The sequence below is a fragment of the Podarcis liolepis genome (genome assembly GCF_965112155.1).
Source record: "Podarcis liolepis genome assembly, contig: HAP1_SCAFFOLD_160, whole genome shotgun sequence".
Lineage (NCBI taxonomy): Eukaryota > Metazoa > Chordata > Lepidosauria > Squamata > Lacertidae > Podarcis > Podarcis liolepis.
Window position 1 is genome coordinate 1 of NW_028148871.1, and position 14,445 is coordinate 14,445.

General features: G+C 50.8%; 2 long non-coding RNA genes across 3 annotated transcripts; one reads left to right on the plus strand and one right to left on the minus strand.

Annotated features, from left to right (window-relative positions):
- Positions 1-6,216: 6,216 nt before the first annotated feature.
- Positions 6,217-9,087, minus strand: LOC310699009. Its single transcript, XR_014521885.1, has 3 exons — positions 8,784-9,087; positions 7,810-7,895; positions 6,217-6,391 (listed from the first exon to the last, which is right to left on the minus strand). It is a non-coding gene; the product is annotated as an uncharacterized lncRNA (long non-coding RNA).
- A 139-nt stretch (positions 9,088-9,226) lies between these two features.
- LOC310699010 lies at positions 9,227-12,599 on the plus strand. 2 transcript variants are annotated; one of them, XR_014521886.1, is made up of 3 exons: positions 9,227-9,288; positions 10,359-10,455; positions 12,475-12,599. It is a non-coding gene; the product is annotated as an uncharacterized lncRNA (long non-coding RNA). The 2 variants fall into 2 exon arrangements; XR_014521887.1 differs by lacking the exon at positions 12,475-12,599 and having other exon boundaries at positions 10,359-10,579.
- The last annotated feature ends 1,846 nt before the right edge of the window (positions 12,600-14,445 follow it).

The following is a 14,445-nucleotide window of genomic DNA, read 5'->3' on the forward strand; positions in this document are numbered from 1 at the left end:
TGACACCTGATACCTCGCAGCGGAGACTGAAGCAGCTGGAGGAGGGGATCGGTGTTTGGGAGCAAGCTCACGACGGTTGGCAGAGATGACGGAAGCAGAGAAAGTTTCAGCGCTGCAACAGGCAGTTACCCAATTGAATGCGGAGGTACTGGCATCCAAGAAAAGGGAGGAGGATGCGGCAGCCGCCTACCGAGATCTCCACGCCAGGTTTGAAGCATGGGTTAAGCACGGGCAGCCAGGACCCAGACCGGAGGGGGTTGGGTTGGCACGGAGAGCAGGAGGGCTGGTGGCTCACTTCGATGGGAATTTACAACAGTACCCCAACTTTCGAGCAGATGTGATGTGCGCACTGCAACTGCTGGCAAAAGACTTTAGAGATGAGGAAGAGAAAGTGGGGTTTATACTATCCCATTTGTATGGGGATGCGAAAGCGTGGCTGCGCAATTTGTGGAGGGATAAAGATCCGGCGCTTCAGAGTGCAGATGCCTTTATCAAAGCGATGGATGCGTGTTTTTTGTCTACCATTGATGTGGATCTTGCCCGACGGGAGATTCATGGACTGAAACAAGGGAGGGCGAGCGTCCGGCAGTATCACGCCCGCTTTTTTGCGCTGGTCAGTGCATTGGAATGGGACCGGGACTCGCCCCCAGTCAGGGACCTGTTCTGGGAGGGCCTGAGCTCTGCTGTGAAGGATGAAATTGCGAGGGGGGAGAGGCCCCGAAGCACGCAGGAGGTGGTCCAACGGGCGCTGACTGTGGGGGTGAGGCTGGAAGAACGTCCATGGTGCAGAGATGAAGGACGTGGAGGGCGCGAAGCAGCGAGAAGTTTCTCTTTCGTTCCAAGGGAAGCAGCGCGTGCGCAATCCACACCTCCGCCGGGAGGGGGAGTGGAACCTATGGAGGTGGGAGGCGCCAGAGCTCAGTCAGCTAGCAGAGCCTCTGCACCGGCGGCAGTCAAGACCAAACCTCCTAGAGGGACCAGGAAGTGTTACATATGTGAGAGCCCTCAACACTTGGCGAAAGAGTGTCCCCAGAGGAGCTCCAAGCACACTGCAGCCTCCGCAACGGTGAAAGCGGCCACGCAATGCAGCGAAGCCCAGCAGGGAAACGACGATGTCTGGCTGGAGACAGAGGCACTGGGGCCCAGCCAGACGCATCAGTGACGCAGTCCCCAGCGATATTGCAACCCACGGACCCCCTCCCACCCAAACCAGTAGTGCAGCTCACAGCGTCTCTCCAGCTACCCAATGGCGTCACCATCGAGGTGCCGCTTTCTGTGGATTCTGGAAGCAACGCAGACTTTATAGCACAGGATTTTGTGGAGCAGCACGCTATAAAGCTGCTGCCTGCCACTCTGCCCCTGCAAGTCGTCACAGTGGATGGCAGAGAGTTGCTAGGGGGGCAGGTGGTGAAGCAGACGCCACCAATGGTGATGCAACTTGGTAATCACAGGGAAGTCATCAGTTTTAATGTCACCCGACTGTCGGACACGCCCATTGTGTTGGGCATGAGTTGGCTGGACAGGCACAGTCCAACGCTGGCTTGGTACCAGCGACAGCTGATCTTCGGCTCCTCTTACTGCGCAGAACACTGCATCCTGCCCAGGCAGGAGGGGGAGGAGGAGGACTCACAACTGCAGTTGGGAACGTTGCAAGCAGTTCCCCACAAATACGCGGACTTTCTGGAGGTCTTCTGCGAGAAAGAGGCAGACAAGCTACCACCGCACAGGCAATATGACTGCAAGATTGACCTCCTGCCAGGGGCGACGCTGCCGAAGGGGAAGCTATATTCCATGTCTGAGGACGAACTACAGGAACTCAAACAGTTCATCGATCACAATTTGCAGCGCGGTTTCATCCGGGAGTCCAGCGCAGTAGGGGGCAGTCCTGTTTTCTTCGTGAAGAAGAAGGACACGCCCCAAAAAAGATTGGTCGTGGATTACCGCCTCTTAAACAGAATGACCAAGCCCTCCGATTTCCCTATGCCCAGGATTGACGACCTGCTGGCGACGGTGCGCAAGGGACGCGTGTTCACCAAGTTGGACCTGCGAGGAGCGTACAATCTCATCCGCATGAGGGAGGGCGATGAGTGGAAGACAGCCATGTTCACGCCTCTGGGCACCTACGAATACAGAGTGATGCCGTTTGGTTTGCAAAACGGTTCTCACTGTTTTCAAGCTTTTATGCATCACGTGTTGGCGGGACTCCTCTACAAGAAGTGCGTCTGCTTTCTGGATGACATCCTGATATTCTCTGACTCGCAGCAAGCACACGACCAGGACGTTCGGGAGGTGCTGAAGAGGCTGCAGCAGCATAGACTGTACGCCAAACTGGAGAAGTGCCAGTTCGACACGACGGAGGTGGATTTCTTGGGTTACAAGCTGTTGGACAAGGGGCTAGCCATGGACAGCGCCAAGGTGCGTGCGGTGTTGGATTGGAAGAGCCCGCGCAACCGGAAAGAGGTCCAGAGGTTTGTCGGATTCGCCAATTTCTATCGCAAGTTTATCAAGGGGTTCGCGATGCAGACGGCAGCTATTACGGACACGCTAAGCTCCAAGAAAAAGAAATTCATCTGGACGGAGCAGGCGGAGCGGTCCTTTCAGACACTCAAGCGTCTCTTCGCGTCGGAAGAGCAACTGCTGCATATCGACCCCAGCAGACCGCTGAGGGTGGAGACAGACGCGTCCAATAGAGCAGTGGGAGCGGTACTGCTGCAGAGGGACCCGCAGGGGGTCTGGAGGCCGGGGGCGTTCTACTCCAGAAAGCTCAGCAAGTCGGAGCAGAACTACACCATCTGGGATAGGGAGCTGCTTGCCATTCATGCAGCTTTCAAGGCGTGGAGGCACTTCCTGATCGGCGCCAAGCACACGGTGCAGGTCTGCACGGACCACAAGAATCTGGAGCACTGGCGCACGGCTCGGTTCCTGAACCAGAGGCAGATCCGTTGGGCGGAGTTCTTTGCTGACTTCAATTTCCGGATTGAGTACGTCCCGGGCGACACCAACATCATGGCGGATGCACTGTCCCGAAAACCGCAGTACCTCGAAGAGGCGACGCCAGCGGCGGCCATGCACATCTTCGCGCCAACAGCGTGGGCGTGCGCTTCAGCCACAGTAGACCTGGATGCGGTGCGACGGGCGTTGACGGACGACTCATTCGCGCAGGCGAAGATGGCAGAGGTGCACAAGGGCGCGGCGAAGGGCGACGAGTTCCAGATACGAGACGGCTTGCTCTTACGTAAAGGGGCCGTCTACGTGCCGGGAGACGAACTTCGCGCCCGGGTACTGCAGCAGCTGCACGACGCACCCACGGCCGGGCACTTTGGCACAGAAAAAACGGTGGAATTGGTCGCAAGAGACTTTTGGTGGCCCAGACTGAGGGGGGAAGTCGCGGACTACGTCGCGAGGTGCGACACCTGCCAGAGGGCCAAGCCGGTGCACAAACCACCGGCGGGACTACTGGAACCGCTGCAAATGCCGTTTGAACCATGGGAGAGAGTGGCCCTGGACTTTGTCACGGATCTACCCAGCTCGAGAGGCAAGACAGCTGTACTAGTGGTAGTGGACTTGTTCACCAAGATGGCACATTTCATACCGTGTGCGAAGGTGGCCACGGCAGAACAAACAGCCAAATTGTTCATAGATCACGTGTTCAAAGTGCACGGGCTGCCGCGGTCTATACTGTCCGACCGCGGACGCCAGTTCATCTCGAATTTCTGGCAAAAGCTGATGGGCTTCCTGAACGTCAAGATCAACCTGACATCGGCAAGGCACCCGCAGACCAACGGGCAAGCGGAGAGGGTCAATGCCATCATGCAGCAGTACCTGAGATGCTATGCCAATCAACAGCCTGCGACGTGGGTGGATTACCTGCCGCTCGCCGAATTCGCCTACAACAACACGAAACACGTATCCACAGGGGTGACGCCGTTCTTCACCAACAATGGGAGGAATCCCAGAACCTTCCCGGGACTGGACAGAGTGGGGGAAGGGGAACCACAGACGGCGGACGCCTTCGCATCTGAGTTGCAAGAGGTCCACGATCAACTCAGACGGCAGCTGGAGCTGGCGAAGCACGCATACAAGGTCCAAGCTGACAAGCACAGGCGAGTGGGCGAGGAGATCCGAGTGGGAGACTGGGTATGGTTGGCAGCCCACGCGGTGCCGACCCGATCGTTAGCCAAGAGAAAGCTGGGGCACAAGCAACTCGGTCCATACCGAGTCGAAGCGCAGATCAACCCGGTGGCTTTCCGGCTGGTGCTACCAGAGGGTTCCAGGATGCATCCGGTGTTCCACAGGTCGGTGCTCACTCCCTACAGGGCACCGCACAGGTTCCAGGAACCAGGAACGGCACCGAGTCAGTCTCCGGAGCGGACGGAGGAGGGAAGATTGCCACAGCAGGACCCCATCAACGAAGTCACGGAGATTTTGGACTCCAGATGGGGGGAAGACGGAGTAGAATATCTCCTAGCAAGGGAGGGCACCCGGGCCAGTGCTAATAGCTGGGTGCCGGACTACGCCTTGGAGGAACCCCTGCTCAAGGATGAGTTTCATGCCCTTTTCCCACACAGACCTATGCCAGCGGGCTTCTTCGACGACTGGTTGTTCACGCCCACGCTTTCCTCCAGCACGTTCCATGGCTTCGACTCGGAAGGGGAACCCGCACCGCGCACACGTTCCCCAGAGGGGTCACCGGAGGGTTCGGCGTCCGACAACTCGTATTGGTGGGACGATCGGCCAGAGGAGCAGTGGCGCCGGAAGTGGCAGGAGACACCGGGTCCAGCGACAGACGCAGAGACTGACATGGACGTTTGCGGGGAGGACCTTGGTTTCGAGCACGGCGGCACCGAAATGGAGGCGGAGGAGACCACCGTTGACGAACGCGGGGAGGAAGACTCGGAGGTCTTCAGTTGGCGGTCAGCAACGGGGAGCGAACTGTATCCGACATTCACTCCCGTGATGACGGAGCACCCACCAACCACCCTTGAAAGCGGGGAGGGGGGAAGGGGGGGCTTCGAGGGGGGGATGGATGTCAGGGGTTCAGGAGCAGAGACGCAGAGAAGGGAGGAGACAGAGAGCGAGGGGGAGGAATACGAAGGAAGGATGAGTGGGGATGACGACCCGAGATCACCGAGCCTGTCTAGCGAGTCCGAGGATTCCCAGAAGGGAGCGCCAGCAGCCAGAGCAAGGGGGCAGAGCAGGGGGACACCGCAGGAAGAAGGGTCCAGAGAGGGATCAGAAAGCAGCAGTTGGAGATCGGGACCCACGTGCCCAGCCGGGAGCAGCGGGGAAAAGGGGACCAGATATCGGGCTCCGGAGACTTTCAGAAGGAGGGAGGGCATGAGTCAGGAGTAGTCACGCCCACCTCGGGGAGCGAGGAAACGATCAAGAGGAAAGTGGAGAGTTGGGCGCGCGCGCCAAGTTCAAATGTAGCGGAAGCTGGCGCAGTCAGCAGCCCAGAGAGTGAGCCGGGTCCCAAAGCCCGCCGCAAGGAGGCGGAAGGGTCAGGGGGGTCCGCGTCAGAAGAGAGTAGGAAGGGAGAGACCCAGGGGGGCAGGAGGACCCAGAGACGGAAGGAAAGGCGCAGGAGGTGGAGCAAGGCTAGGGTATTAAGCTGGTGCGCTAGAGGCGGAGACTCAGACGGGTCTTCGTCGTTCTGACCTAGAAGAAGTAGGGCTGCACGTTGCAGTTTGGAAATGGAACCTGTAATCCAATAAAGACTCTTTGAAACTGAACGCTGGCTGACTTGGTCCTATGTGAGCTGGGACTGGGCGGCAGCCCTGACATAAACAGTGACCCCGTGTGGCCATTACTGGAATAGACCTCAATAGGAAAATAAACAGTGACCCCGTGTGGCCAATACTGGAATAGACCTCAATAGGAAAATAAACAGTTACAGATAGGTAGCCGTGTTGGTCTGCCATAGTCAAAATAAAAAAATTCCTTCCTTCCAGTAGCACCTTAAAGACCAACACGAAAGCTCATACCAAGAACTAACTTAGTTGGTCTTTAAGGTGCTACTGGAAGGAAGGAATTTTTTTATTTAGGAAAATAAACAGTGACCCTGTGTGGCCAATACTGGAATAGACCTCAATAGGAAAATAAACAGTGACCTCATGTGGCCATTACTGGAATAGACCTCAATAGAAAAATAAACAGTGACCTCGTGTGGCCATTACTGGAATAGACCTCAATAGGAAAATAAACAGCGCCCCCGTGTGGCCATTACTACTGCCAGAGGAAGTGGGACTTACAGGAGATCTCTCCAGGCTGTTTCAAGAATGAGCCGGAGAAATGGCCAGAGCAACTGCAATACTCCAGGACCAGCCAAGCCTAAAAACGCATCAGGCCGAGAGAACCAAGGGAGGCAGCGCAAACGCCCATCAGACGCATTCTAGAGAAAGAGACAGGCTTCAGGGTTAACCACAAAGTTCATTTGTTTGGCATCCACATTTGACTGAGTATGCGGTTGAGCAGCGTCAGAAACTCAAGGTATATAAGCCCATTTTCATAGTTTTAGATGCCCGAAACTGATATTGTGTGCCCTGGCTCCGATTTACGTTGGAGCAGAGGCAGATGGGACTACAATCTTAGTTTGTTTTTAAAGGGAATAGCTGTAACCTCAGTGGCTTTGCCTGCAGAACACCACACGCTCAATCCCCGGCTTCTCCAGGCCTGAAACTCTGGCCAACTGCTGCCAGTCAGTGTTGACATTACTGAGCTAGATGGAGCAGTGGGTCAGGTTCCTAGGTTCCCATTTATGCTTCAGATCTGTGTGAGGCTTTCTGTCCCGTTTAGCGTGGCGAGGGCGGTTCTTTGCACATCTGGAAGACGACCGTGTCGCCTCCCATCACCCTCTTGAAGGTGCTTTTTCAGCTTAGGGGAAAGGGCAGGCACACCCTGAATGAAGGGAGGGGGAATTCCCCTTGCAGCCAAAGGGTTGTTTGAGGCCACCCCGAAAGAGCTGATCTTCAGCTTGAAACCAGGCCTTGCTCTTTCACCAGGCTGCTCCTCCAGCTGCCAATGCCACCCATGGACCCTGTGTGAATATCCAGCGTGGGTTGTGCCCAGGACCCTGGGAGGCTGTCTTTCCCGTCTGCGCATGTTTTCGTCTTTCAATAAACAGTCCATGCAATTTCCAGCTCTTCTGGCCCTCGAGATTAGCCTGGCCGCCTCAGAGGGAATCTGGGGAGGCTGAGGTGGCCTTTCCAGTGGTCCAAGGGGGGTTGTGTCTTCCTGCCCGCCATCTATTTCCTGCCCCCTTTCCCCCCTTTCCCTTTCCAAGCAAGCACGGAGGAGGGAAGGAAGCGGAGCCATGGATCCTCCGCTCAGATTGGAAGCAGGAAAGTGGGAGAGGAGCTGCTGACCCGAGGGTAAGGGGCTCCCCTCCCGCTTTGCAAAGGGAGCCTGGGAGGAGGGAATCCGCTGCATGGATCCCCTTCCCTCCCTCCCTCCTCCCGGCTCAGCTCTGGCTGGCTTCGCCCCACAAGACGCACAGACATTTCCCCTTCCTTGTTAGGGGAGGAAACGGGCGTCCTCTGGAGCCAAAAATATGGTACCGGGTTCAAGCAATGGTTCAGCGGAAGAAATTAAGTTTCCCACCCATTGCTTTGTCCCCTTTAGAAAAGGAAAACGAGACAAACCTCACCAACATGGGGGAAGCCAGGAGGTGCCAATCAAATAAATACAAACACTTTACTGGATTTGTACTGTACTGTTTGGGGGGTCGGTGGGATATATCAGGACTGGGGTGGTTTAAAAATGTTCTTATGTGTTGTATGTTAATTTCTATTTCTATTTTTCCCCTTTTACCTTCATGACTTTTCCTCCACCTCCTCTTCTCCCTTCGTCACGCGAAGTTTCCTCCTCCTCCTCCTTTTCAGAGCAGGAATTCAGACCTAAGAAATATCAATAATGTCAATTATTTTCACAAGAAGGGAAAGAGGGGTCCCCGTCCAAGCAGACATCGAATATGTCCAGCCCAGATTGCAGTGGAAGAAAGAATCAAGTGGGAAAGGAGCCAGCAGACGACAAACGGGAAGAAATGTGTTTCTTCTTTCTGAAGCCCTTCCCCAAGAATCATATAATTTATTATTATTATTATTATTATTATTATTATTATTATTATTATTATGGTGCATCTAGCTGGAAGGGACCCCAAGGGTCATCCAGTCCCACCCGCTGCAAGGCAGGAATCTGCGAAGGAACCAATAGGGTTCATTTTGTAATAATAATAATAATAATAATAATAATAATAATAATAATAATAAGTGGAGGAATTGGGATCTGGAGGAATGAGCTGGTTACAAAACCAAGCAGTGCTTCATCTGAACAATACACTGTTCAGCTACAGTTTCCAATACAGTTTTAAAGGCAGCCTGACAGGGAAAGCAATGGAGATGTGAAGTTTTATTTTATATAAATAATAATTAGAATTATTATTATTACAGCCAGTTCCTCTGGAGTTGCTTCTCCCCCCAATTCGAATAAATAAAAATACAATACTGTTAAGGCTTAGGGTGTCCCACTTGGGTGGGTGTGATTAATAATAATAATAATAATAATAATAATAATTTAACATTTAATAATAATAATTTATTACTATTTTCCAGCCACCAACAGAGTATTGTTTTTAAAAAATGGGAAAACATAATATACTACAAACTTCCCTCACCCTTTTAGCTGAATAACCATTATAATTATAATGATAACAATTTAAAAATGAAGGACAATCCTCATTTATTCCCCTTCCCCAGCTGCTCCCCACAGAATATTAAAAACGGGACAAAACATACTGTATTGCAAACTTCACCACGCCTTTTCCAATAATAAAAATAAAAATAATTTTAAAAGTACTGCTAATAATCCTTTATTGTAATAAAAAGGCGCCAAAACTGCCTTGGCGTCCCGGGCGTGGGAAAGAGCTGAGGAGAAGCAGCTGAGAAACAGCTGGGAGGAGAAAAAGCGGGAAAGGGCTGGCCCCACCCACAGCCCGGCCTGGGATTGGCTCAAAGGCCGACCTATCGCCGTCGAAGGCCCTCAACCAACATGGCGGCGGTGGCGCGTCTTCTGCCCTTTCTTCCCCCCTCTTTCCAGTCCCTTTGCCCTGGCCCAAAATGGCCGCCCTAGGAACCCCCTCGCTCCACGCACGCGCCCGCAGCCGCAGCAGCAGTAAACTCGGCGGCGATAGGTCGGCCTCTGGGCCAATCCCAGGTCGGGCTGTGGGCGGGGCCATGCCTTGGGCGCGTTTTCTCTTCAGCGTCTCCTTCGCCATTTTCTCGAGGGAAGCGCGTGAGTTTGGTCGAGTTTTTAAGACTCTTTTGTTGGGAGCGGGCGGGAAATAATGATAAAGGATTATCATCATTGCTTTTAAAATTATTATTATTATTATTATAATTAGAAAAGGCTGAGGGAAGTTTGGGATATATTACGTTTTGTCGAATTGTTTAATATTCTGTTGTGGAAGGGGAAGAAATGAGGATTATCCTTCATTTTTAAATTGTTATCATTATTGTAATGCGTATTCTTGTTAAAGGGTGAGGGAAATTTGTCGTTTTATCGTTTTTTAAAATTCTCTTGGTGCCTGGGAAAGAGTAATACATTCTTATTATCATTTAATTTTATTATTATTATTATTGTTATTATAAAAGGGTGAGGGAAGTTTGTAGTGTATGATGTTTTGTCGGTTTTAAAAAAATATTCTGTTGGGGGCTGGGAAATAGCAATACATTATTAATATCATTAAATGTTAAATTATTATTATTCTAAATCACAGCCACCCAAGTGGGACACAGCCTCTTCCCCCCCAAGCCTTAGCAGTATACTATTTTTATATATTGGAATTGGGGGAGAAGCAACTCCAGAGTAACTGACTGTGATAATGGTAATAATTTATTTTTTATATAAAATAAAGTGCAGATCTCCATTGCTTTCCCCCTCAGGCCGCCTTTAATGTTTTGGAAGCTGCTTGAAGCGGTGCTTTTGTAACCAGCTAATTCCTCTAGATCCCAATTCCTCTACTTATTATTATTATTAAATGAACCCTTGTGGTTCCTTCGCAGATTCCTGCCTTGCGGCGGGTGGGACTGGATGACCCTTGGGGTCCCTTCCAGCTAGATGCACCATTATGTGATTCTTGGGGAAGTGCTTCAGAAAGAAGAAACAAGAATAAACAAGAAAAAATAAAGAAGAAAAACACATTTCTTCCAGTTAGTCCATATGATGGCTCCTAGGGAGAGGAGGCTCCTTTCCCACTTGTTTCTTTCTTCCATTTGAATCTGGGCTAGACATATATGTTTGCTTTGATGGGGAACCCTCATTCCCTTCTTGTGAAAATAATTGACATTATTGATATTTCTTAGGTCTGCTCTGCTGAATTCCTGTTCTGAAAAGGAGGAGGAGGAGGAGGAAACTTCGCGTGATGAAGGGAGAAGAGAAGATGTCGGAAAAGTCATGAAGGTAAAAGGGAAACAATAGAAAGACATTAACATATAAGAACATTTTTTAAAAAACCCACTCCTGATATATTACACCCACCGAAGTGGGGCTTGGCCTCATCCCCCGTAACCACCACAGTACAGTACAGTAAAAATATACTTGAATAATTTTATTTATTTGATTGGGGTAGGCTAGAGCCTCCTGGCTTCTATGCTGGTGAGGTATGTCTCCTTTTTCCTGTTCTTGTTAGGCTATCAAAAGGCGACAAAGCAATGGGTTGGAAACTTAATTTATTCAGATGAACCATTGCTATAACCAGGTAATTACTCAAGACACCGATTTTTCATCTATCGATTTATCCACATAATCCAACCAGAGATCCAAAAGTGGTACACTTGCACGTTAAATCTTAAGATAAATGTTTTGGAAGAGGCATAAATTAAAAAAGAGAATTAATTTGCAAGCAAGCCCAGTGAATTAGAGAGGCAGAGCTGGCTGGTTTGTCTAATGGAGCATCCAAAACCCAGTTTGGGTCTAGAAGACCCAGTTTGCCCTCTCGCCCCAGCCTTAATGGCAACCCTCCATTGCTTTCTGTTTGATTTTTGAGCAGATACTCTGAATTGAACAGCAGAAGAAGAAATGGGGACCAGCCCCTGCTGTAGTGGGCAGCACTAAAAGCCGTTTGAGTAATTCAGATCAATAAAGTAGGAATATTTAATATTCACAAACCAGCAACTTCACACCAGTTGGGGACACTTGCATCAGCTTGCAGTGTTAAGAGAGGTGCTCTAAAGAAAAGCACTTTCTACATTTATGAGTCTTCAGAGTAGGCTCATGGTTTTTCCTTTGCCTGGAGGTTAGCATATCAGCCCGAGAACTTCAGGCAGGACAAAAGGGGATGGCAAGGGGGCTTCCTGGCGGAACCGAAGTTGCAGCTGCAGAAGGGTGGATTCCTGCCTTGTAGCAGGTTGGAGTGGATGACGCTTGGGGTCCCTTCCCGATATATACTCACCCACTCACCCACCATCATATGATTCTTTGGAAAGTGCTTCAGAATACAGTTTGGGGGTGGTTGTGTGTGTCAGCCCTTAAAAATCAACTGTGCAATGTGCTCCACAGCAGGGGCAAAGCAAAGATTTAAGCCTGTCCCCCGCTATGCATATAGGCTGGGAGCCCCAATGGCAGGACACTAAGTGGGCTGAGCCCCTGCAACGGGGCCAAAACCAAAAGCCAGTTGAATCATTTACATTGACAAACACTGGCACGGATGTATGCAACAGTTTGTAATGTTAAGAGAGGTGTTTTAAAGAAAAGCCCTTTAAACACTCATGAGCATTCCCTTAGAGCAGGCTCATGGTAGTTTCCTTTTCTGGAGGTATAAATGTTCTTAGCAGATGTACAATCCCCCCAAAGGCTTCAGGCCTCCTCCTGACTGTTGAAAAGCTCCTGGGGAGACTGTAAGCAGCACCTCCTCCGCTCCCAGTCAGCAAAAGGGGATGGCAAGGGGTGCTTCATGGCACAACTTGCAGCTGCAGTTTAAAGTGCCTTAAAAGTGCCATTTCATAGGGCAACACTGACGGCACAACCAAGGTTGCTGGTTCTCCTGCATATTCCTGCCTTGCCGTGGGCTGGGCTGGATGACCTTTGGGGTCCCTTCCAGATATAGGTATATATGCAGTATCATGATACTTTGGAATGTGCTTGAGAAAGAAGAAACAAGTTTGTGGAGTAAATGATGCAGTACAAACGATGGGTGCCTCTTTTATCCCTACTCTTTCAGTTCATCTGAAAGAAATTGGGCCCACTGATAATTGTCTGTGTTTCGTTCCTTAATGTTAGATTTAGTGTTAGATTTGTTATCACCCTTATGTTTTGGGCACAAGCCTACTCATGCATGGTGGGGGAACAAAAGGGTGGGGGAAAACGAGGGTTTCTGAAATGAATGGGCTTCCCTGCACACACTTCTGAGTAGAAGGGGGAGATGGAGAGAATGCTCTGCCTTCTCCCCCCTAATCTGTCTTCCCTCCCTAATCATGACAGACAAGGCCTTCATCCCACCTTCAGCGCCTGCCTGGAAGAGGAGCAGGACCCATACAGAGAACGGTAGGAGCCAAATTGTCTTGGGATCCTCTGGGTTTGAGAGGGTGAGCGTTGGGATGGGACCCCTGTCTCCTGTGCTTGCACCAGGATCAGTCTGCCGTTTCCTTCACCAACACCACTTTCAGAATAAACAGGCTTACCAAAAATTATAGTCTTTATCCCCTAACCCTAATGCCCCTAAGCCCTGGGTCAGGAATATAGTTTTGTTTTGGGATGCCCTGCAAGGCATACCTGAGGCCGCAGGTGCAGAAAAATCTCTTTATGAGATGTTTTCCCTAATGAAAATGCTACTTTTAGCCAGATGCACAACAAGCTGGAGAATTTGGAGTTGGAGTAAAGAAGGCCACAGAAAGTAGTTTTTAACTAGGGGTCAAAGGTAAGAAAGAAGGGACGCGGGTTGCGCTGTGGGTTAAACCACAGAGCCTAGGACTTGCCGATTAGAAGGTCGGCAGTTCAAATGCACATGACTGGATAAGCTCCCTTTGCAGGGTCCCTGCTCCTGCCAACCTAGGATTTTGAAAGTGTTTCTGTGAGCTGCTCTGGTTCGCCAGAAGCCTCTTACATGACCCGGAAGCTGTACGCTGGCTCCTTCTGTTAACAAAGTGAGGTGCGCCATGCAACCCCAGAGTCTACACGACTGGACCTAATGGTCAGGGGTCCCTTTACCTTTGACAAAGGTCAGAAGTTGTAAGTCTGCTGCTGTAAGTCTAGCGTCATTGTTAGGGGTGGGTTTAGGGAGAGGCTTGGGGTTAGGCTTAGGGGTCAGGATCAGGGCCTCCCCCTGACTGTTGAAATGCTCCCAGGGAGGATGTAAGCAGCACTTCCTCTGTTTCCAGTCAAGAATAGTGCATGGCCATGTTTGCTTCATGGCTGAACTTGCAGCTGTAGGAGAGGTGGGGATCCCTGAACTATACCTAAGTAGCTTTCAAAGTGCCATTTAAGAGGGCAACATTTGCTGCACAACCATGGTTGCAGGATTGTTCCCCCTAAGGAACTGCATGTTCCTGCATTGCAGCGTGTTGGACTGGATACCATTGGGGTCCCTTCCAGAGGTTTATTTACCAGCATTATTCTTTGGAAAGGGCTTCAGAGAGAAGAAACAGAAATAGTGTTAAATGTTCTTAGCAGATGTACAATCCCCCCGAAGGCTTCTGGTCTCCTCCTGACTGTTGAAATGCTCCTGGGGAGACTGTAAGCAGCACCTCCTCTGCTCCCAGTCGGCAAAAGGGGATGGCAAGGGGTGCTTCATGGCGCAACTTGCAGCTGCAGTTTAAAGTGCCTTAAAAGTGCCCTTTCATAGGGCAAGACTGACAGAACAACCAAGGTTGCTGGTTCTCCTGCATATTCCTGCCTTGCAGTGGGCTGGGCTGGATGACCCTAGAGGTCTCTTCCAGATGCAGCATCATAGGATTCTTTTGAAATGTGCTTCAGAAGGAAGAAACAGGAAAACATACCTTCCAGTTAGTTGTATGATTGCCAACTACTTCCCCTTCCATGGTAGCTACTTGTATTGTGCCTGTTTTATACGCCTACACTTTCAGTACATCTGAAAGAAATCAGGCCCGCTGATATTTCTCTGTATGGGCTGTGCTTTGTTCCTTGGTGTCATTGGGTACAAGGCATGGAAAGGGTTGGGAAAACGAGGGTTTCTGAAATGAGTGGGCTTCCCTGTGCACACTTGCAGGCAGAAGGGGGAGATGGAGAGAACGGTCTGCCTTCTCCCCCCTAATCTGTCTTCCCTCCCTAATTATGACAGACAAGGTCTTCATCCCACCTTAAGCATCTGCCTGGATGAGGAGCAGCACCCATTCTGAGCACGGTAGGAGCCAAATTGTCTTGCGATCTTCTGGGTTTGAGGGGGTGAGCGTTGGGACGGGACCCTTGTCTCCTGAAGCAGTGCGCTTGCACCAG